This window comes from Cetorhinus maximus, chromosome 18, assembly GCF_964194155.1.
Source record: "Cetorhinus maximus chromosome 18, sCetMax3.hap1.1, whole genome shotgun sequence".
Lineage (NCBI taxonomy): Eukaryota > Metazoa > Chordata > Chondrichthyes > Lamniformes > Cetorhinidae > Cetorhinus > Cetorhinus maximus.
Window position 1 is genome coordinate 49,448,610 of NC_135896.1, and position 23,624 is coordinate 49,472,233.

The window sequence follows — 23,624 nt, forward strand, 5'->3', positions numbered from 1 at the left end:
CACCTCTTTGCTATAGTGTGGTGACCAGAAATGTACGAAATACTCCAACTCTAACTAGTATTTTATACAGTTCCAGCATTACCTCCCTGCTCTTATATTCTATGCTTCAGCTAAGGAAAGTAAATATCCCATATGCCTTCTTGACCACCTACCTATCCAGCCACCTTCAGGGATCTGTGAACATGCACTCCAAGGTCCCTCTGTTCCTCTGCATTTCTCAGTGTCCTACCATTTATCATGTATTCCTTTGCCGTGTTAGCCTTCCCTAAATGCACTACCTCACAGTTCTCTGGATCAAACTCCCTAGACTTTTTGCATTAAAGTACCTAGCATTTAGAACTGCCAAATTTCCGTGCTGTCCATTTTCTAGCCTCTGTTTCATCTGCTTTCCAAACACACTTACTAATTTTCGACCTTACATTTCAACTTTTTTCCTCTCCCTTCTGAATCTACTTTCAGGTTTCCAGCCCCCACAAGGCTTGTTTAAACCTTCCCCAATGACACTAGCAGAGCCCTCTGTGAGGGTATTGATCCAAGCCCTGTTGAAGTGTAACTGATCCTGCTTGTACAGGCCCCACCTCCCCCAGAAGGGGTCCCAATGCCTCAGGAATCTAAAAATCTATTAGAAGAAAAGTAAGAAATTACATGAGAAAACAAATTAAAGGAGCTCATATCTGAACGATTTTATGTCTCTTTGGTTATATAGAGAGTTTTGTTTGTTTAAAATTTTCATCAAAACTATTGTCTGAAGCAGGCATGTAGGCTTTTTCATTGGGATCACATATAGATTGATTTTGAACAGTCTGCTCAGCTACTCTGATGATTATAAATGTTTATTGGCTGGATTGAAGATTGGCTGGCTAACAGGAAGCAGACAGTAGACATAAATGGGTCTTTTTCAGGTTGGCAAGATATAACAAGTGGCCTGCCACAGGGATCAGTGCTGGGACCTCAACTGTTTACAATTTATATAAATAACTTGAATGAAGGGATTGAAGGGATGGTTGCTAAATTTGCTGATAACACAAAGGTATGTAGGAAAGTAAGCTGTGAAGAGGACATAAGGAGACTACAAACAAATATAGATAGGTTAAGTGAGTGGGCAAAGATCTGGCAGATAGAGTTTAATGTGGAAAAATGTGAAATTGTCCACTTTGGCACGGAGAAATGGTGAGAGATTGCAGAGTGCTAAGGTGCCGAGGGATCTGGGTGTCCTAGTGCATGAAGCACAAGAGGCTAGTATGCAAGTACAGCAAGTAATTAGGAAAGCTAATAGAATGTTATAATTTATCACGAGGGGAATTGAATACAAAAATAGGGAGGTTATGCTTCAGTTGTACAGGGCATTGGTGAGACCACATTTGGATATTGGTCACCTTATTTAAGGAAGGATGTAAATGTTTTGGAAGCAGTTTAAAGAAGGTTTACCAGACTAATACCTGGAATGGCTGGGTAGTCTTATGAGGAAAAGTTGGACAGACTAGGCTTGTATCCACTGGAGTTTAGAAGAGTAAAAGGTGACTTGATTGAAACATATAAGATCCTGAGGGGTCTTGACAGGGTGTATGTGGAGAGGATGTTTCCTTTTCTGGGAGAATCTAGAACTAAGGGTCACTGTTTAAAAATAAGGGGCCGCCCATTAAAAACAGAGATGAGGCGAAATTTTTTCACTCAGAGGGTTGTGAGTTTTTGGAACTTTCTTCCTGAAAAGGTGGTGGAAGCAGAGTCTTTGAATATTTTTAAGGCAGAAGTGGATAGATTCTTGGTAAACAAGGGGATGATTGGTAATCGGCCGTAGGTGGGATGCAGATTTCAGATCAGCCATGATCTTACTAAATGGTGGAACAGGTTTGATGGGCTGATTGGCCTCCTCCTGCTCCTTGTTTGTATGTTATAAACTACTGATAGGTAGGCTGTTTCCTCTGATCCCTAGATACTAAAACTGAGCCAGTGATGGCAAACCAGTCCTTGAGCAGTGAAAAAACAAAAGAAAGACTTGCATTTCTATAGTGCCTTTCATGACCACCGGACATTTCAAAATGAGCAGCCATTTACAACACTGAAACATTTAGAACGAGAGGGTTTCACTTCTGGAGTTACCAGGTTTATGGTTTACAGTGAATATCTGAGGAGCTCTCTTTGTTTTTAAAAAAAATTATTCAGGCGAATTTATCTACTAAAACTCTATACTAAAAATAACCCAGCCATTCCTACGTTAGAATATTATGTAAAATCATGATAGATGAGAGCTTACTTATTAGGGAAGTGATGCATTAAAGAATAAGGCTGGTATTAATCTGAGTACCTACAGGTTGACAGCCCTCTTTGTCAGTTAAAATGCTATTAGCTGAAAGCAGCCTTATTACTCATTCTGTTCGCCTCTCCCTGTCATTTTTAAGGACTTTCCTGACGTAACTCTGAGGACTGCTGACAGAAATAAAATGAATTGAAGAAACCTGTTAGCATAGTTGTTAAACCACTTATTTCACAGCCTAAGCATTCAGTAACTTTGAACATTGGTTCAAGAAGCAATTCATATTTATGTATTCTAATGGGAAAACTGTAGGATTAGATGAACAGCTTAGATTGTGGTTGCTTCTTTTCGGTAAGATATTTTAGTCTTTTCCAAGTCGCCACCCAATCCTCGGCTGAGAAGCTGATTAAATCCTCTCAGGCCTTTTCCAAGATCACTTTTGAGCAAGACAGCTTGATGTTCAAGATTAACTGGCACTGACTATCCAGTTGATGGTTCGGTGCCTTCCTGTAACAGTGAATTTGCCAAGTTGGGAACAGTGTGTGTTGCCCTTTGTCATAACATTCTGTCCCCTGCAGTTCGAACTGCTGCTCTATTCTTGCAATAGCAGCCCTTTGATGTGCTAGCCCGAATAGCAATATTTGGTTAAATCTGCACAGTAAATCAACTGGTATGTTTTTTTTAAATAAGTTCTGAGCAGGTTTTTATTAACAGGTGCAATGCATAGTTGAATAGATTTCGCATAGCCTCCCATCATTTTTCTGTAATACAGCCAGACTTGAGGGTTTAAATACGAACTGCTTTTTGCACCATCTTATCACCCAATGAAATCCACTGTTAAGCGATGGTTTACAGAGTGTTCTATTTATACCTAGGATCAGGGGATAAACTTGGAATTTTGTTTAATAAAATGGGAATTTAGTGTGTAGGTTACTGGAAATATATGTTACAAATTAAAATAATTTGATTGAGCTAGCTAATAAAAACTTATTTATAAGTAAGGTTTTAATGTTTTGAGTTAAGGATCTGACTTTATTCTGGTATATACAGGGCTGTATATTCTATAGCTACAGACCCAGGGGTTGAATTTCCTCAGGACTTCATTTGCACCAATGTGGTAACTTAGATAGAAATTCCATTCACCTGTTTGAAGCTGCCTCCAGAAGCCCCCAAGAGGTATTAGGATAGGCCTCCCCCTTGTGGTCAAAATGCCTACTACATGATTCCAGGTAATTTCACAAGTCTCTAATGCCAGGAATTTCCTTCTCTCAATCTGCCAGCGTAACTTCGGCAGAATTCTATTTATGGAAAAGTTACAGCAGCAGAGCAAAAGATTTAAAAGAAAAATTAAGTCCTCCTGCCAGGTACAAGGGGAAACAAGAGGAGATAATGTAAGGCAAGCGCGCAGCACAGAGGTTGCACCACCTCTGGACAACGATGCTGCTTGCAACCATGTCCAGATGCTATTCCGAGATTCTGAGGAGTTTCAGGATGCATTGGTGCAAATAATAAAGACAACGCCAGGAGCATCCTTCTCTCATACCTCCTAGGCTTCTGGGGACAGGAGGGCAACTTCACACAGGCCCTTTGAAAAACATCCGAAAACTTGTTATTGTCACTTCCTCGATCAACAGGCCCTCAAAATAATGAATAAGTCTACCACTTGAAGAGATGAATTGATTTTACATTGGAGTGATATGAGTCAGGAATCACACACAAACATTTTTGTTGTCAAGTTTCTCTATCTGTGAAACCACAGATGCTCAGCTGTCAAGAAACTTCTAACAGTATTCCGAAAGTAAAAACCTTCCCATGTGTTTTAAAAGATTGGAATCTAATGTTTATTCGCTGCTCCAATCCACCCCACAGTTGTACACTCAGTGCCATGGATCAGAAGATTTGTAAGTGGCCTTCTCCCTGGAGCTTTCGAAAGTGGTCTTATTTTCCAGCCCTGTGCACTGTTGAGAAAATGATCTGGCTGTTTAACTTTCTTGTCCATCTCCACAAGAGAGCTGATGGGACAGCGAATTCATTTTGCATCAACTCGTAATTTCCAACTAGCACTTTTTGTGGCGCAGCCTCAAATAGCCAAGTAGTCTAAAAGAATTGAAGTGCACATACTTACACTGATGCCTGGCAGTCTACTTGTCCTATTAGAATCAGGCCCGAGTGTGTCAGCCGAGGCAGTTGAGCAATCAACGATTTTGACAAATCAATGGTTTCATTTGCCTTTACTCATCCAGCCACAAATCAAAATAAGCCCTTAAACACAGCACCTCTTAGTGACAGATTTAATGATAAGAACTAAAATTAGCCTGAACTCACGAGGTTGGGCGCCGGTACAATTGAAACTAGTGATGTTTCTGAACAAAAACAAAAATTGCTGGAAAAACTCAGCAGGTGTGACAGCATCTGTGGAGAGGAAGACAGAGTTAACGTATTGAGTCCGTATGACTCATCAGAACTGATAAAGAGTCATACGGACTCGAAACGTTAACTCTGTCTTCCTCTCCACAGATGCTGTCACACCTGCTGAGTTTTTCCAGCAATTTTTGTTTTTGTTTCAGATTTCCAGCAACCGCAGTATTTTGCTTTTTTCTTGATGTTTCTGAACAGACAAGTAGACCTGAGTTCCTGTGCTCGATTATGTCATTCTCTTTGGTAACACATTTTATCAAAACCTCTGTAGCACTCAGAGAATTAATGCTGAAATTTAAATAAGATGTTTGCAAATCCAGTCATCAACTGTGCAAGACAATCATAATGAATGATGAAGAACACACAATTGCCACATTCTAGGCAATTTTATCTGGTCCAACAAACCTTGTCATGGAACCTGTGCCCTGATTTCTTGCAGCTTCTGGTATTAGATTGACATCCGTCCAACTCAAGAGACGATGGACTGCACCCAGAGTGTATGTCACTTCTGTGTTGAACATCATCTGTTTTGTTGTGCGGTAGGGGTTCAGACGGGGTTTGGGGATTGTCTAGTCTCCCAAAAGAATGCTGCTCAAATCCATAGTCTTTTTAACCATAACTATTTATTTGCAGCAAGTATTTACACATTTGGACCTCCACACAAGGTAAGAACGCCTGTTGTCTTCATGATCTCTCTTACTTCTCAGTCATGTGATCTGACATCATTATTACATCAGCATCATGTATGCTTCTGATGATGTTATGACTGTAGAGGCTTATTCATGAGTGGCAGTCCCTTCACAGCTGGCACAGATGAATAGTGTAGGCATGAGGTTGACAGTTGTTTTTTCCTTCGCCAGGCTCTCTTTTCCACTATATGGTCATTTCTTTTGTCCACTGCTCTTTCCATGCGCTTCCTGACTGCTTGCCTCAGGAATTCCTCACTGCTGACTGGAATGCCTGATGTATCCACTCCAATCACGGTCAGCTTGAAGTCTTGCTTGCAGACATCTTTGTATCGCAGGCGTAGGCGACTTGTTGGTCTTGTGCCGATAGCAAGCTCACCGTAGAGCATGTGTTTGGGAATTCGGCCGTCATCCATTCAGCTCACATGACCCAACCAATGGCGTCATCGCTGACTCAAAAGGGTAAACATGCTGGGGATCCCTGCACACTTGTGTACTTCTGTATTCAGCACTCTCTCCTGCTAGGAGATGCCCAATATTTGTCTGAGGCAGCAGGGGTGGGAGCTATTCAGTCACTTTTCGTGGCTTGCATAAGGAGTCCATGTCTCGCTACTGTAAAGGAGGATGCTGAGAACACAAGCCTGATCTATGTATTTTTAGTTAGTTTGATGTTGGTCCACACTCACCTTCTCAACTTTTGACATGACAGCTGCAGTCTTGATAATCCTGGTGCTGATTTCAGCATCGAAGGACAGGTTACTGGTAATTGTTTATTCAAGGTGTGTGAAGCTGTCAGCGACCTCCAGAGTGAGGTTCTCGATGTTGATGGAAGGCGGAGACTCTATGTCCTTGCCCATAGCTTGGTCTTCCCGACACTACTTGTCAGTCCAAACTCCTTGCAGGCCCAGGAGAACTGGCCTACAAGCTGCTGTAAGTGAACTTCAATTTGAGATGCTGTCATGGCATCATCAGCAAACAGCATGCGAACATACAAATGTACGAAATAGGAGCAGAAGAAGGCCATTCGGCCCCTCGTGCCTGCTCTGCCTTTCATTAAGATCATAGCTGATCTGTTTGTGTTTTGATTTCCACATTCCCTTCTAACCCTGGTAACCTTTGATTCCCTTGCCTGTCAAAAATCTATCTACCTCTGCCTTAAAAATATTCAATGACCCCGCCTCCACTGCCTTCTGAGGCAGAGAGCGCCAAAGTTGTACATCCTCTGAGAGAAAAAAATTCTCCTTATCTCTGTCCTAGAAAGGCAACCCCTAATTTTAAAACAGTGCCCCCTAGTCCTGGAGGAAACATCCTTTCCACGTCCACCTTGTCAAGACCATTCTGGATCTTATATACTTCAATCAATCAAGTCACCCCTCACTCTTCTAAACTCCAGTGGAAACAAGCCCAGTCTGTCCAACCTATCTTCATAAGACACCCTGCTCATTCCAGGTATCGACCTAGTAAACCTCCTTGGAACCGCCTCTTATGCATTTACATCCTTCCTTAAATAAGGAGACCAAAACTGCACACAGCATTTGAGGTGCAATCTCACCAATGCCCTGTATAACTGAAGCATAGCATCCTTACTTTTATGTTCAATTCCTCTCGTAATAAAGAATAGCATTCCATGAGCCTTCTTAATTACTTGCTGTACTTGCATACTAAGTTTTTGTGACTCATGCACGAGAATACCTAGATTCCTCTGCACTTTGGAATTTTGCAGTCATTTTCCATTTAAGTAATACTCTGCTTTTTTATTCTTCCTGCCAAAGTAAACAACTTCACACTTTCACATTATATTCCATCTGCCAGATTTTTGCCCACTCACTCAACTTATCTATATCCATCTGCAAACTCCTTATGTCTTTTTCACAACATACTTTTCTACCTATCTTTGTGTCGTCTCACAGGCTAGGACGTTATGCACTTTGGTCTTGGTGTGAAGTCTTGCCAAGTTGAACTATTTGCTGTCAGCTCTGGCATGAATGCAGACACCCTCTTTGATTCATTGAAAGTGTACAATAGCAGCATGGAGAAGAATATGCCAAAGAGAGTTGGTGCCAGGATGCAGCCCTGCTTTACCCTGCTACTGATCCTGAAAGTGCCTGTTGTTGTTCCATTGTAACCGTTGGAACTGTGCATGTACTTGTAGAAAGAAGAAATGATACCCAGGAGTCCAGGCGGGCTGCCTATTTTCCACTACAGTTTAAAGAATCAGTCTCTGCTGACAAGGTCAAAGGCCTTGGTGAAGTCTTTGAAGGCAACGTAGAGTGGTCTGCTCTGTTCATGGCACATCTCCTGTAAGTGCCAAAGAGAAAATCCTGTGAACTGTCAATCTGCCAGCCCTGAAGCTCAGGGTGGATACGTCATTCTAGGGTCTGCAATCTGGTCAGAGCAACATGAGCCAAGAACTTCCCCACAATATTTAACAGTCACTGCGATCCCCTTTGTTTTTGTACAAGCTGACTATTTTTGCATCACGTATGTCTTGAGGCACAAATCTCTCCTTCCAGCAGGGACCCAGAAGTTCATGGAGATGCTGCAGCGGTGTTGGTTTTCAATTTTTGATGATTTTGGGTGGAATGCCATAGTTTCCTGGGACTTTACCACTGGCAAGACGGTCAATGGCATTGTTGAGCTCTACTGTAGTGGGCTTGCTGTTCAGCTCCTCCATGGCAGGAAGATCTGGGATGGCCCTGTGATCTTCTACAGTGACAATGTTCTCCATTGCGTAGAGTTCAAAATAGTCCTCCACACACCTTTCCACCTGCTGCTAGGTTCAATGATGATCATCCCTGTCTTTGTCTTCAAGGGGGCTGATTTGGTTACAGCTGGGCCTGTTGCTTTCTTGATTCCTTCACACATCCCTCTAGAATCCCTGGGTTCAGCAGCCGATTGTACGTTGTTGCAGAGATTCAGTCAGTATTGATTGGCGCAATGCTGAGACTTGATTCTGGCAGCTCTGAGAGCATCTAGATTTTTTGTGTTGGGGACTCGCATGAGTTCATGAGAGCTCTCCTCTTGGTCACAGTAACTGGCTCCATTTCAGTCCAATAAGCCTGAAACCAGTTAGCACTCCTCTGAACTCTTTTCCCGTATGCAATGAATAGTGTTTTAGACAGTGTTGCGCAGATGATCCTACTTTGACACCACACTCTGGCCTTGGGTGTTGTTGTCTGAAAGAGCCTGATCGAGGATGGTGAGGAACTCTTGGGTTCTTTCTTGGTCAGTGGTACAACAAGTGTTGACCCGAGGATGACCTTTCTTGTTGAAGTGGTATAGTCTCATTGGCTGAAGCCCGATCTTGCTACACACCAGGGCGTGGTCAGTGTCACAGACAGCGCTGTGATAGCTATGAGGGTGGTACGTCAGGTGATGATGAGATCTGGAAGTGCCAGGGGTGTGATCTCAGATGGCTCCAGGACCCCTGGTGGCACGGCTTGATTTGCAAAGAGCTGTACGTCACAAAGAGTCCATGGTAGCAGCAAAGCTTCAGCAACCTCGGACCATTTTCTTTCAATATACCCATTCCTTGGTCCCCTATGCACAGTGGCCAAGTTGTGTAGTCAGTACCCGCCCTTGTGTTGAAGTGCCTTAGAAGGTACAGTCCCTCAGTGCTGAGAATTCTGCTGATGGCAGTGCTAAATGCCTCATTGAATTGATCCTTGACGTCTGGGTTTGAGATGAGTGTTGGGGCATAGATGCACATGAGGTTAACTGGGCCCACGCTTGCTGACAAGCAAAGAGTAAGAAGTTTCTCTGAGCCTCCTGTAGTGTGGTGGGGTGTTAGGCATCATGAGTAGTCTTTTTACTGCGAAACCCATTCCTGGCTCACCTGTTGCCTCTTGTGAGAAGAACACGCAGTGTTTCTCTTTAAGGGATCCATTTTGAGTGTACTTAGTTTCTTGCAGTGCAGTAATGACCACATTGAGCCTTGTAAGTTCTTTGTCGATCACAACTGTCTTGCATGCATCAGCCTGCAGAAGATCTTTGGTAAGGAGAGGACGCATGGACCTTGCGTTCCAGCTTGCGATGTCTGGTGTCCTCTTTGTTGTGTTTGTCTTGCCTGGTGCATAGATTAGCAACCCGCCTGTCAGGAGATGACTCTTAAGCTCCAAGCAGCCATTGAAGCAAGCAGGTCATGGCAGGACAGCACCTAACTGACTGCGGGCTGCTTGCAGGTGGGTGGTAGCTATCCTATGAGACGCAACGATCTTTCCCATCATTAGGGTTGCCAACACTCCAGGATTGGCCCGGAGTTTCTAGGAATTGAAGATCAATCTCCAGGACCTTGCCATGTGTAACCCTGGGGAAAAATCAGCGGGACATTAGAAAAGATTTTTCTTTTGTTATTTTCTTTGAATATTTCTTTTAACCAGGTATAAACATATTGAAAAAAGGGTCAAAAGGCTGTTTGGCTGACAGTCAAGCATCATCCAATTGGGTAATGAGTCTTTTTGCTTTCCAATTAGCATAGGGAGGCAGTACATCACAAGGATGGATGTGTTGGTCGACTAATGGCTGGAGCCTGGAGGCAAGTCATGTGATGAAACCTCCAGGAGTACATTTAATCACAGTTGATGACCCTATCCACATCGGAAGAATTCCTGGCTCTTGTGTTCAACGCAAATCAAGTGAGAGCTTATAAACAGTAATTGTTTCTTCCCATGTTGTGCCAACATAAACCATGAATCTGGAGTGTTCTCTCCAGAGCACAGGCCTGGGCAATAGTATGGAGACCCTCAGTTGCCCAAGCATCAGGATCCCCTTCTCAGCATTGCTAGTATTGTCCAAAGGAAAGGATGAAGCCAGCACTGTTTGGCAGCAGCTCTGCTACAGGAGTTGCTGGAAAGCTGTCTGATAATAGACAGATTACTGCCTACGGGACCCCACACCGGATTTTCTCTCAGGGTTTACTCCCTTAGCCTTCTTATCTTCCATGGCACCCACAAGGCAGTGGGCCTATTTACCAATTGCTGGGGATCTGGTTCATGGGCAGCAAGGCATAAACACACATTGGTGACCCTGTATGCCATGTGTCTGGGGGCCAGGCCTCCTCTGTGTCCCCTGTAGTTTAGCCTGGGTCCTTGAAGTACCCAGTTTATGTGTGTCGCCACAGGGAGGCATTACATTGGGCTTGCTGATGAAGAGGTTATGTACTGGCGGGAGAGGCTTATGCACTTGGCTCTCTTTTCACAATAGTTATACTGCTAGCAAGTGGTGAGTGCTGAAAGCAAGAGGTGACAAGCAGCCAAATCACTCGGCACCACTCACTGCACCAGCATCACATCAACCGGAGACGCACACTCCTGGTATACGTGTGAGGATAAAGTCATTTCTCTATGTTGACTATAAGACAAACATGTGTGAAGCCACAGAAATGATGGAGTAGGCACTAAAATATAACAAGAAAGGAGATCACACAAAGAGGAGAATTTAAAAGGTGCAATTTGTTCTGGTGTATGAGGCTGTAAATAACGTCTATAGCACGGTCCCTTTACTCAATTCTAATTTGTCTACCTCAGTATGAGCAAGATGTGGCAGAGCAACTGCATAGAGCACAGATCTCCACCTTAGGGAAAGGATATTCTTTTAAGAGGGTCACAACTTCCTTTTATAGAAGGGTCACATGGTCTTTCTTTTCCCTGTTTATCTTAACCATAGGACAAAGTGGTTGTTATCAAGTGAAATGCAATTAATACTTAAACAGCCTGCACTGCCCCATATAGGCCTCATTCCACCTCCAGCTTTCTCTCTGGAGGACAATTTCAACAAGATTTAAATTTATTTAGATATTTTCAATCAAAACTAAAGAAGACGACCTGTCAAACTGCAGAACATGGTCATGTTGCTGCCTTGAAATAGTATTCAGATTTCAGGCACAGCAGAAGAATGACAGCTGTCTATGTGTGAGCCTGAGGGTGTTTTTTTTGCCATTGATTGTTTCCTTCAGCAGTGATAGGTCTATCAGCAGTAGTCGGAATATTTTCCTCTGTGGCAGAGAGCTTGGCATGCTGACAAAGTCACTATGATATAACCATCAGTGGCTGCTCCTGGAGACACTATGCTGTTCACTTGAGAGCTGTCTCCTAAATCACTTTCTGTTGCCACTTCTCTCCCCTCCTTCTAGAGTGCTTTGGAATGTATTCCTTTCACTTCGTGCTTTCAATCTTTAGCAGCTTTGATCCTCACCACCTTCTTCTCAATGCTCTCCACATCCCTTCTCTAAAGCACTCAGAGACACTTTAAGTGAGGCATGCTATAAAAATGCAAGTTCGTCTTTATAGAATTTCTATCAGAATGCTGACTGCTCCATTCTTTATTAACCCCTTTTCTTCCACTTATCTTGCCTATTTTCTCTGACGGTATTCTGTTCCCCTCACCACCCCACTCCCCCAACCCCACCGGTAACCCCTGCCTCCCCAATCCAGCCTTCGTAGATGTTCAGTCATTGCTGGGATGCCGATACATGAATGCATCCAATCGCTTTTCCAAGTAGCTGCTATTCATCTGTGACCCTTGACAGTGATTGGTGGTGAGCTGATTATCCATGGGAACTGAGAGTATCAAAGCTAAAATCTAACACCTACGCCCATATATTTCCAGAAGGTGTCAGTGGCTAGTGACCTGGAATGGGAAACCACCTGCTCAATATATTCCCAATTGTGTTGCAGCTTCTGTCATCCTGGCTGAAACTCAGCAAAGACTGTGGGTCAAACCATCAACCCTCTAAAGCCTATAGTTCAGACACTCACCGGATAAGCTAGGTGAACAAACTGGGTTCCCAGCCTTTTTTTAAAATGATTCATTCATGGGATGTTGGCTTCGCTGGCTGGGCCAGCATTTTATTGCCTATCCCTAGTTGCTCTTGAGAAGGCGGTGGTGAACTGCATTCTTGAACTGCTGCAGTCCATTTGGTGTAGGTACACCCACAATGCTGTTAGGAAGGGAGTTCCAGGATTTTGACCCAGCAACAGTGAAGGAATGGCGATATATTTCCAAGTCAGGGTGATGAGTGACTTGGAGGGGAACTTCCAGGTGGTGATGTTCCCATCTATCTGCTGCCCTTGTCCTTCTAAATGGTAGTGGTCGTGGGTTTGGAAGGTGCTGTCTCAGGGATCTTGGTGAATCGCTGCAGTGCATCTTATACACATACATACTGCTGCTACTGTGCATCGGTGGTGGAGGGAGTGAATGTTTGTGGATGTGGTGCCAATCAAGCGGGCTGCTTTGTCCTGGACGGTGTCAAGCTTATTGAGTGTTGTGGGAGCAGCACTCATCCAGGCAAGTAGGGAATATTCCATCACACTCCTGACTTATGCCTTGTAGATGGTGGACAGGTTTTGGGGAGTCAGGAAGTGAGTTACTCATCACACGATTCTTAGCCTCTAACCTGCTCTTGTAGCCATAGTATTTATATGGCTAGTCCAGTTCAGTTTCTGGTCAATGGTAACCTGCAGGATGTTGATAGTGGGGGATTCAGTGATCGTAATGCCATTGAACATCAAGGAGCGATGGTTGGATTCTCTCTTGCTGGAGATGGTCATTGCATGGCATTTGTGTGGCGTGAATGTTACTTGCCACTTGTCAGCCCAAGCCTGGATATTGTTCAGGGCCTTGCTGCATTTGGACATGGACTGCTTCAGTATCTGAGGAGTCGCAAATGGTGCTGAAAAATTTTCCACATAGCCGGTTAGATGCCAGTGTTGTAGCTGTACTGGAACAGCTTGGCTAGGGGCACAGCAAGCTCTGGAGCACAAATCTTCAGTATGATTGTTAGAATATTGTCAGGCCCCAAAGCCTTTGCAGTACCCAGTGCCTCCAGCCGTTTCTTGATATCATGTGGAGTGAATTGAATTGGCTGAAGACTTGTATCTATGATGATGGGGACCTCCAAAGGAGGCCGAGAAGGATCATCCACTCGGAACTTCTGGCAGAAGGTTGTAGCAAATGCTTCAGCCTTATCTTTTGCTCCTATATCATTGAGGATGGGGATATTTGTGGAGCCTCCTCCTCCAGTGAGTTGTTTAATTGTTCACCACCATTCATGACTGGATGTGGCAGGACTGCAGAGCTTAGATCTGATCCCTTGGTTGTGGGATCACTTAGCTCTGTCTATCACTTGCTGCTTATGCTGTTTGGCATGCAAGTAGTCCTGTATTATAGCTTCACCAGGTTGACACCTCAACTTTAGGCATGCCTGGTGCTGCTCCTTGCATGCCTTCCTGCACTCTTCATTAAACCAGGTTTGATCCCATGGCTTGATGCTAATGGTAGAGTGGGGGATATGCCAGGCCATGGGACCATGAGAATGTGTTCGAATACAATTCTGCTGCTGCTGATGGCCCACAGTGCCTCATGGGCGCCCAGTCTGGAGTTGCTAGATCTGTTCAAAATCTATCCCATTTAACACGGTTGTAGTGCCACACAACATGACGGAGGGTATCCTCAATGTGAAGGTGAGACTTCATCTCCACAAGGACTGTGCGGTGGTCACTCCTATCGATACTGTCATGGACAGGTACATCCGCAGCAGGCAGGTTGGTGAGGATGAGGTCAAGTATGTTTTTCCCGCTTGTTATTTCCCTCATCACCTGCCGCAGACCCAGTCTAGCAGCTATGTCCTTTAGGACTCAGCCAGTAGTGGTGCTATCAAGCCACTCTTGGTGATGGACATTGAAGCCCCCCACTCAGAGTACATTCTGCACCCTTGCCACCCTCTGTACCTCCTCCAAGTGGTGTTCAACATGGAGGAGTGCTGATTCATCAGCTGAGGGAGGGCGGTACATGGTAATCAGCAGGACATTTCCATGCCCATGTTTGACCTGATACCACAAGACTTCATGGGGTCCAGAGTTGCTGTTGAGGGCTCCCAGGGCAATTCTCTCCCGACTGTTTCCCACTGTGCCACCACCTCTGCCAGGCCTGCCCTGCCAGTGGGATAGGACATACTTAGGAATGGTGATGGTGGTGTCTGGGACATTATCTGTCAGGTATGATTCCATGAGGATGACTATGTCAGGCTGTTGCTTGACTAGTCTGTGAGACAGCTCTCCCAATTTTGGCACTAGCAGCCAGTAAGGAGGATTTTGCAGGATTGATAGGGCTGAGGTTGCAGTTGTCGTTTCCAGTGCCTAGGTCAATGCTGGGTGGTCTGTCCAGTTTAATTCCTTTTTTGTGACTTTGCAGTGGTTTGTTAGGCCATTTAAGAGTCAACCACATTGCTGTGGGTTTGGAGTCACATGTAGGTCACACCAGGTAAGGACGACAGATTTCCTTTCTTAAAGGGCATTAGTGAACCAGATGGGTTTTTACAACAATCGACAATGGTTTCATGGTCATCATCAGACTTTTAATTCCAGATTTTTATTGGATTCAAATTCCACCATCTGCCTTGGCAGGATTTGAACTCGGGCCCCCAGAGCATTGCTCTAGGTTGCTGGATTACTTGTCCAGTGACAATATCACTACGCCATTGCCTCCCCTTATGCAATGAAAAAGAAAGACTTAAAATCAATATAGCATCTTTCATGCCCTCAGGGTGCCCAAAGCACTTTGCAGCCTATGAAGTATCTTTGAAATGTAGTCACTGTTGTAATGCAGCAAACATGGCAGCCAATTTGCCCACAAGAAGTGTTGTGATAATGACCAGATAATCTGCTTCAGTGGTGTTGGCTGAGGAATACATATTGGTCATGACATGACTCCCAGGTCGTCTTCGAAATAGTGTCCTGCAATCTTCTACATCCACCTGAGAGGGTAGAAGGTAGTTTAATAATTCATATGAACGATGGCACCTCCAAAAGTGTAGCATTCCTTCAGTATTGAGGTACTTCCCTGAAGCATCAGCTTAGATTTTTAGGGGGAGACAATGCTGTAGTGGTATTGTCGCTGGACTAGTAATCCAGAGACCCAGGGTAATGCCCTGGGTTTGAATCCCACCAAGGCAGATGGTGGAATTTGAATTTAATAAAAAATCTGGAATTAAAAGTCTAATGATGACCATGAAACGATTGTTGTAAAAACCCATCTGGTTCACTAATGTCCTTCAGGGAAGGAAATCTGCTGTCCTTACCTGGTCTGGTCTGGCCTACATGTGACACCATTGCCACAGCAATGTGGTTTACTCTTAAATGCCCTCTGAACTAGGGCAACTAGGGATGGGTAATAAATGCTTACCTGGCCAGCGACACCTGCGTCCCATCAATGAATTTTAAAAAAACTCAAGTCTCTGAACCCACAACTTGAGATATGAGCTACTAAATGAGCTGTATTGCCAATGGTACATCTAAAAAGAACTTCAATTCAATAATGTTGAAGCACAAATACTTATTAAAGAAGCTAACCAGAGCTGTTGAAGATATTCTGCGTATGAATAATCTATGCAGCCTACCAGATATGGAAGAACTTGGTCATGTAAAGGTAACTTGTACATCAAGATTTGTACATTTCAAAACAAATAATGTGGCTGTTAGGAGAAATGTCACAGCGTGATCTTCAGCCCTGTGTGGTTTCTTTGGATTTACTATTAAATATTAATAGGACATTTGTACATGTCCTAGGAAAGATCAATGGGATTTATTTACAGGACAAAAATCAGAGGGAAGTGTCAAGTGCATAACTGTAAAGAGTGCTTTCAAAGTAGTTTGCAAGGTAAAAAAGAATTGACAGAATAGGAAATTTTGATAAAATGTGTTAATGATAGTTTGTGAAGACTAATGGGAATTGTACCTTCCCCTCGAATGAAGGGATCTCATTTTTGTGAATCTCCAAGGGGCATCAAAAGCAACTGATTGCACAACAAAGAATTGAAAATAGGGCTACATAAAACAAGCCGTTTATCAAACAGTGTGACCATACATCTCATGCAGCTACAAATACCGATGTGATGCATCATAGTAACAGTGTGTTAGCACTGAGCTTGTGGACTGATTGGTGGCTTTGTATATTGAAACCAGTGTTCACCCTAATGTTTCCTGTTTTTGAGAAATCAGCATGTTCAGGGAGAACAGCTTGAAGACAAGTGCTGATAAAAGCTGATCATTTTCATTGTCTGAATTTGATTACCTCACTCCATTCGTGTGAAACTAGGACAGCGTTTAATGGAGGCGACGGGAGTCTTGCCACTGGCTGCAGAGCCAGCAAGATCCCCGCATTGCCTGTTTTTGGGAAGGTCTGCCATTTTTTATGCCACTTAGACACTTAACTGGACAGTGGCGGGCCTTCCATGGGATCAAGGACCTCGAGGATGGAGGTCATGAGCGAGCCAGGGAGGGCGGTTGGCAGCAAGACAGGGGTTGGCTCTCTCAGCAGGCCCCGCTTCCTGATGCAGGTCCCTCGATCAGGCACTGAGGCATTGAATATTTTTGAACGAGGGAGTGCCCCAGGATCTCACGAGCAACCCTTGATTGTTGTGCTCCCCACATGGCAAACTTCCTGCCCTCTGCTGATATTAACCCAGCGGTGGTGGGATGAGGCCCTTAAGTGGGCACTAATTGGGCCTTAATAAGCTCTCCATGGGCCTTCCTGCCATGGACTTAATCAGGGAAGAGGCAGGAAGGTGCTGGGGTCCCCACCAGCCATCCTCCCGCCTGATTAAATGCCCCACCACCAAACTTGCTGTGGTGGAGGCATTAAATTTCACCCTTTAACACCATTAAAAATTAATACCAATAGACAAAGGCCTTTTAACCCCATAATCCTGATGTTTTTTGACTGATCTTCTTGCTGGATTCTTTCCATTGCCTATTTAACCCATTTTGTCTCGGTGTCTTTTCTTGGTAACATATTCCACAGCCTATCACCGCCTTTTGTAAAAATAAGTTAGTTCCATCTGACTTTCCTTTTTTCCCTCCAGTTCCTAAAGTTACGGCCTCTGGTGTTTGAACCGTCGACTATAGTGAACAGTTTGCTGGGCTCAGTTTTTTAAAAAATTCCATCATAAACATGAAAAGCTCAATTAGGTCACTCCGAAGCCTTCTATTTTTCTGAAGAAAGCTAAGTCAACTTCCTTAACTTTTCTTTCATGTCTTAGATTCCTGAAACGATCTTGTTTCCCTGCCTCTTAACCTGCCAAGGGCAAAACAATATGGAAGAGTAACTATTGCACACAATACTCAAGATGAGGTCAGACAGTGTACAGCAACAATACAAGCACTAACTCACTGCTAATGCTACCAGTTCTTAATTTACACGGTTCTACAGAATATGGGCTTAAATAATTCACTGATTTACAAAAAACTTGTGGGTCTGATGGGAAGTACTCTTTTGGCTTGTCCCACAAAAACAGTGTTAAATCTCTTATGCACAAGGGTCAGCATCAGCTTCTTCCAAAATAGGAATAACATTGGGATGATGGCAGCAAGATAATGTTCTCTCTACTTTGTCCCAATAACGTACTTTCGTTCCAATTTCAGCAAAGCTTCTTCTAACAGTGCCACATTTGAGTTTCCTATGCTAGTTGTTCTGTGCCATTTGGTTGTTCTGTGCCAGCAGAAATCCAAACCTTGATGCTATTTTGTGCCAGATTTTGAGCGAGAGAATTGTGCTCCTCAGGAAATCAAACATCCAATATCTAACAAAGGGAGGGGAGGGAAAAAAGAATAATTCAATCAGCCATGGAGATGAACAAACAGCCTAGAGCACCTAGGCATCCAAAGTGAACCTCCAAAACATAAGTTATGTGTTTCTTCATTAAATAACATTTATAATAATGAACTGTACATCTTAATTCACAGGAATGAATCCGATGATATCATTTGCAGTATTTCAATTTGAGGAAATTTCAAACAGAATTGATATAGAGCTTTGGACGTGATTGGTTGAAAAGTTGCAAAAGGAATAGTGTGTTAGGAGGCTATAATAAAACTGAGGTGTCTGGATGGTATCAGACATAATAAGAACCATGTGCTCTGTAAAGACTTCTGAACCTTTGTTCACACAGTTCAAACCAACAATTCTATAACGTTCCCTATTGCCAGTTTTATCTTAGGAAATTCTGCTGTTTCACCTAAGCTCTGCTGTCATTGTTACAGTCACTGCACTGACTGTGACATTTGAAGAGAATGTTTTCAGTCTTCAGCCATTCGATCACTTGCATGGAAAAAATGGTGGAAAATCAGGCAGGTTAAAGAAAAATGAAATAATTAATATTTCTATTGTTCCTTTCACGGCTTCAAGACATCACAAAATGCTTTAGAGACAATCAAGTACTTTTTGACATGTAGTCACAGTTGTAAGGTAGGAAGTTTGGTAGACAATTTGTGCACAGTAGGATCCCACAAACAGCAATTGGATAATGACCAGGTAATCTGTGTGTAGCAATGTTGGTTGAGGGGTAAATTTACAAATACTGGCCAGAACTCTTGCCCTTCAAAGCAGTACCATGGGATCTTTTACTTCTGCCTGAGTCAGGCAGACATAGCCTTGGGTTGCACTGTGCAGCTGGACAGGGACCCGCCTGAGTTTTCCTCCACTGAAGTGAATGGGAGAAAAATCAGGCAAGTTCCTTTTTACAGGGATGTGCTTTGACCTCTCAATGTTCCAATATCCGTTGTGCTTGAGAAGTTAATTTTATCCAAAAGTAAGTTGTTAGGATGTTCACCTTGGAATATAATTGTTAATCTCCTCTCCTCCATGTGCATTGTATGAAACACAAAACATAGCTTTTTTGACAAAGTTTTTGGTAATCTGTCCCAAAGCCCTCTTATTTGGCTCAGTGTCAAATTTTGTCTGAATTTGTTCCTGTGAAGTACCTTGGGAAATTTTTACTATGTTAAATGTGTTATATAAATGCAAGCTGCTTTTTTCACTCTTTGAATAAAAACACCTGGCTCCCAGTCAACCATTCAATCTTTTCACTGGAATACCAAAATCTTAGCAAGAAGACTTTAGTGACAGGGGTGATGCATCAGTGCATTTTAGTTGTGAATTTCTGCCTACGTAGTACTGCTTTCTGCCAGCAAATGGAGCTGTTGCACTTTATAAATGAATAATTCAGTGCAAAACTTTAGTGGAGGTGTGGAACACCCACTGCTCCCCCCTGTAAATATCATGACAGGTCCAATCTGTTTTTGCTCAACCCCCACAAGAAGTCACGTGTTTGTGGGTTAAATAAAAGCACCTGGGTTATGAACAATCATTAGTCACTCGCAGTTTTATTATAAATAGCAATTCCTAAACTTGTTTAATTTCCACATAGTTCTTACTAATTTATATTAACTTGTTGCAACAACTTTGTGATTAAATATGTGCATGTGACACAAATAATTAGTGAGATTTTAAAGTAAAGTATATTTCACTCTTGCCTTTGGAATAAAGAGCAGCTCCTAATGATTGACACCACAATTGCCATGACTTGCAGTTTAAGCTTTAAAATATTAATAAAACAGCAAATGGTAGTCTAAATTCACCCATGCAATGTATCACACTATTAAGTCTGAAATTACTAGTAATTTAATCTTTAAAGGAATTATACTCATGGGGGTTCCTTACATGAAAAACATATAATGTTTTTATGCAAAATATTGTCTGTATTGTACAATTAACCACTGTTTTGAGCTGCAAATGACTGCTATTAATCATCCTCTGGAGCTGTTGTTACACAGTTGTCGCTGCCCATATTTAGAAATAATTGGTTTATTTGTTTCCAGATAATTTCCCTCCTGCAGTCACAGATAGGCATTTGGAAATTGTGTTTTAATTTTCAGGCAACTTTCAGGTGACAGTGACCAAATGATTTTTTCACATGATTAAACTGCTGGGAATTCAATTTCAGCAAGTCAGTCGGAGAGGTGAATTAAGAAACAAAATGGTTTTCATGGTAAATGATAATTACAGTGCCGTGTTAAGACTACTGCAATTCGATGTGAATATTCACTCTTTCATTTACAATTGAATAAGCTTCCTTGAAGGCACAGAAAGTACTTCATCTTTTTCACGCCTGAGAAACAATTTATGCCTGCAATTGTGAACTATTATGTGCTATTGGTTGCATAAGTTTAAAAATATTTCTTCCATTCATTAGTTTTTGTATTTTCTTGTTTTGCTGTTCCCTGTGAACTGATGGCACCTGCAATTAAGACTTCTGTGTGTGCCTTGAATGATTTAATGACTTTGCAAATTAAATAAATCAATGATATAATGTGCCATTTGTCTAAGGAGCTGCAAGTCAAATCATTAATGGACCTTTAGTCTAGAATGCTGTAAGGATTAATTGGTTAACCTCTCCTGTAATTAGTTTCAAACTGCTGTGTTTTATTGATGTTTTTGAAGCCAGAGTAACATTTTACTGTATCAAAAATCAAACCATGTTGCAATGTGTTTTGAATTTGTTCAATATGAAAACTGATTTTGGAAATATTTCATGCTTGTAATGGTTTTTTACCAGTTTATTTGATTTCATTTCATTTGGTGCATAAGAGTATGGGCCCACATTCTTCAGGAAGAACTGCCTTGTCCTCAGCAAATGAGCAAGGCACAAGATTGATTGCTGAAGGAAGTCTTATAAATCAACCATGCCCAAACCCATGAACAACTGGTGCTCTCAGTGCTGAGACTGCATGCAGTTTGCCGTTCAAAAATATAACCTCGGTCGTTGGTAAGATTTTAGAGTCCATTATTAAGGATGAGATTTCAGAATACTTGGAAGTGCATGGTAAAATCGGGCAAAGTCAGCATGGTTTCATCAAGGGGAGGTCATGCCTGACAAATCTGTTAGAATTCTTTGAGGAGGTAACGAGTAGGTTAGACAAAGGAGAGCCAGTGGATGTTATCTACTTGGACTTCCAGAAGGCCTTTGACAAGGTGCCACACAGGAGGCTGCTCAGTAAGATAAGAGCCCATGGTGTTAGAGACAAGGTACTAGCATGGATAGAAGATTGGCTGTCTGGCAGGAGGCAGAGAGTGGGGATAAGGGGGTCCTTCTCAGGATGGCGGCCGGTGACTAGTGGAGTTCCGCAGGGGTCAGTGTTGGGGCCACAACTTTTCACTTTATATATTAATGATCTAGATGAAGGAAATGAGGGCATCCTGGCTAAGTTTGCAGATGATACAAAGATAGGTGAAGGGACAGGTAGTATTGAGGAGGCGGGGAGGCTGCAGAAGGATTTGGACAGGCTAGGAGAATGGGCAAAGAAGTGGCAGATGGAATACAACGTGGGCAAGTGTGAGGTCATGCACTTTGGTAGGAAGAATAGAGGCATAGACTATTTTCTAAATGGGGAGAGAATTCAGAAATCTGGAGTGCAAAGGGACTTAGGAGTCCTAGTCCAGGATTCTCTTAAGGTTAACTTGCAGGTTGAGTCGGTAGTTAGGAAGGCAAATGCAATGTTGGCATTTATTTCGAGAGGACTAGAATATAAAAGCCGGGATGTGCTGCTGAGGCTTTGTAAGGCTCTGGTCAGACCACATTTAGAATATTGTGAGCAATTTTGGGCCCCGTATCTCAGGAAGGATGTGCTGGCCCTGGAGAGGGTCCAGAGGAGGTTCACGAGAATGATCCCAGGAATGAAAGGCTTAACATATGAGGAACGTTTGAGGACTCTGGGTCCAAACTTGATGGAGTTTAGAAGGATGAGGGGGGATCTGATTGAAACTTACAGAATACTGAAAGGCCTGGATAGAGTGGACGTGGGGAAGAGGTTTCCATTAGTAGGAGAGACTAGGACCCGAGGGCACAGTCTCAGAGAAAGGGAAGACCTTTTAGAACAGAGATGAGGAGAAACTTCTTTAGCCAGAGAGTGGTGAATCTATGGAATTCATTGCCACAGAAGGCTGTGCAGGCCAGGTCATTGAGTGTATTTAAGACCGAGATAGATAGGTTCCTGATTGGTATGGGGATCAAAGGTTAAGGGGAGAAGGCGGGAGAATAGGGTTGAGAAACTTATCAGCCATGATTGAATGGCGGAGCAGACTCGATTGGCCGAATGGCCTAATTTCTGCTCCTATGTCTTATGGTCTTATAAAAACGGAAAACAATGGAAATTCACAGCAGTTCTGACAGAAAAAAACATTAACATTTCGGAGAGGCAATGGTGTAGTGCTATTGTTGCTGGACTAGCAACCTTTAGATCAGGGTTCAAATCCTGCCACAGCAGATGGTGGAATTTGAATTCAATAAAAATCTGGAATTAAGAGTATGATGATGATTGTCATAAAAGCCCATCTGGTTAACTAATGTCCTTAGGGAAGGAAATCTGCTGTCCCTTACCTGGTCTGGCCTACATTTGACTCCAGACCCATAGCAATGTGATTGACTCTGAAATGGCCTAGCAAGCCACTCATTGTATCAAACCACTACAAAGTCACAAAAAAAGGAATGAAATTGGACAGACCACCTGGCATCAACCTAGGCACTGTGGGTATACCTGCAGTGGTTCACAAAGGCAGCTCACCACCACCTTCTCAAGGTCAACCAGGGATGAGCAATAAATGCTGACCCAGCCAAAGAAGTTGCATCCAATGAATGAATTTTTAAAAATTGAGGTTGTAGATCCTTTGTCAAAACAAAGACTCAAACATGGACCAACTCTTCTCTTTTCAAACGCTGATAGATCTGCTGTGCACTCCCAGCATTTTCTGCTCATTTCAGACTTCTCATATTTGTTGTTCTTTTCTTTTTTCTGTGCAATGCTATTTTAAACTTGAGGAAGGAAAATATAGGCAAAGTGTACTCTAGGAGACAGGAGGATAATGTCATGAATTGCATCATTTGTCATGGCTCTTTTGCAGGAATTTGGTAAAGAATTGTCAGACTGGAAGTAGTTGTAGTTTCCTGGAATATAATTCATAACAAAAAACAAAGGGACTACTGCCCAAATTTGTACTACCAATGGAATGGACATAAAATTTGTGGGAAGTGTGCTTGTGATTTCCTGATAAGTGACAGATAAAGTTTCCATGTGTTATTGCAAACTTATAAAATTACTGCCCATAATGGGAACTGGCTTCTCAATTCAGAAACTGTAACAGAAACATAATCCCTTATGCACAGTTAACAGCAATGTTTTTAAACATTAATTTGTAAAACATTAATGGGGAGAATTTTCTCCCCGTCGGGCAGGCCGGTTGGGAGCAGGCGTGGGCTGGCACGGAGCTGACTGCCGCCTGCAATCGGCTGCGCGCCGCCATTTTACATGGGTGGGCCAATTAAGGTCCGCCCAGCATGACGCGTGCCCAGTAGCACTCAGCGTTACCTGTGTGGGCGGGGGGGAGGAGGGAGAGTCGGGGCCTGCGCTCTTTCGTGCGCAAGAGCGCAGAAATCTCCC